We start from the raw sequence: 1,625 nt of genomic DNA, 5'->3' as shown, positions 1-1,625 counted from the left end.
GACTTTCAGTGAAAATGTACTTCTGAATATCTTGAGTGCCTACTACTATAGTAGAAGCTTGCTGCCATCGTTTTTGCTATAAAGTAGATTACAGGGAGCCTCAGGGACACTACCATCTCTCTCAATTAGACTTGTATAGACTTGTTTACTGTTGATCAGAAACCAACAGTAAAATTTACTTAGGAGCACAGAGGAATCAAAACTTTATAATTTAGAGAATATATACAATATTCTTCCCCATTATTTCTCATGTGTATATATTCATGAATGCATATTGTACATAAAAACAAAACAAAAACAAAAACAAACAAATAAGAACAAAAGAGAAACCACAAATTTGGCAACAAAAAAATGATTACTTTGTCTGTTATATCTTTTACGTTTCCAAAAATATGAGAAACATAGATTGATAATTTATACCATTCGTAGATGATTTTAGAATCCAATGTGTAGTGTAATGTTCTTCTTTATGTTTTATAAATAATGACTATTTACATTAAACATGAAATTTCCAAGGATTTATAAAGTATGGCTAGAGTATTTAGAGATTTGCTACAATTACATTTTAGCACACTTATGAAAAATTTTAGAAGCAAATTGCAAATTATTGAAAAGCTAGTAGCTATAATATCAAGGGTGAACTTTAGTAGACATTTCTTACTATTAAAATGATGACTTTGATAATAATACTACTAACTAATAGAAATAGCTTAAATTATAGTTAAAAAAATTGAAAACTCCGTAGGGTAAAATTAAGATGATTTACCGGCCACTCAGGAAGTATTTATTTTGTCAAGTACTTTTTAAATTTATTCTATTACAAAATAGCCATTGCTTTTAACTGTAATTTCATGAAGAATATATATTTTAAAATATTTTTGCTACATCAAGTACAGGCATGGATTTAATATGTTTCATTTTTTAGAATAGCTAGACTATAAGCAATGAAAAATCTAGTTTTACATGATGATTTTTATTTTATTTTATTTTATTTTTTTAGGCGAGGCAACCCTTGGTTGATCTCACAGATTGCAAGGACCTTGTCAGTTTACAATCCCTTATTATTTTTTTTTTATCACTTTTTATGCCAACAGCACCTGGTCTTCCTAAGTGGTCTCCCATCCAAGTACTAACCAGGCCCAGCCCTGCTTAGCTTCCAAGATCAAATGGGATCGGGCTTGTTCAGGGTGGTGTGGCCGTAGACACATGATGATTTTTAAACCGTTACCAAAATTCTTGCTTATCTGAATAACATTTCTATGGTTATCATAAAAAATTTTATTGGGACTATAAAATGTTATTACCAAATTGAAATAATATTAATTTAATATTACAAGTTGATATAGATTAAAATTGATTTACACAATTAGAAATACTTCCTTTTTTCAGTAATCAGCATGTGTCTAAGAAATAAAAGTATCTTTTTTGTCAAGATTTCAAACATCCATTGTAATTTTTTCAATCTATAATTTACTAGGTTAGTGTCGGTCAGGATATTCACATAATATCCTGTCGGTCAGGATATTCACATAATAAAAAATCCTTGTTTAACAAACAAAATTTGAAAGGGAATATGGTAGTGAGAGAAAAAGTGACCTAGAACAGGATCAGTTTGGGGCCTGGAT

At 29.4% G+C, this 1,625-nt stretch overlaps 1 non-coding gene across 1 annotated transcript; it reads right to left on the bottom strand.

Annotated features, from left to right (window-relative positions):
• Nucleotides 1–1,085: 1,085 nt before the first annotated feature.
• LOC111740487 lies at nucleotides 1,086–1,204 on the bottom strand. Its single transcript, XR_002780627.1, has one exon. It is a non-coding gene; the product is annotated as a 5S ribosomal RNA (ribosomal RNA).
• Between the last annotated feature and the right edge of the window lie 421 nt (nucleotides 1,205–1,625).

The sequence above is a fragment of the Pteropus vampyrus genome, unplaced genomic scaffold, assembly GCF_000151845.1.
Source record: "Pteropus vampyrus isolate Shadow unplaced genomic scaffold, Pvam_2.0 Scaffold64, whole genome shotgun sequence".
NCBI classification, from domain to species: domain Eukaryota; kingdom Metazoa; phylum Chordata; class Mammalia; order Chiroptera; family Pteropodidae; genus Pteropus; species Pteropus vampyrus.
This window is presented reverse-complemented; position numbering and strand designations above follow the sequence as displayed.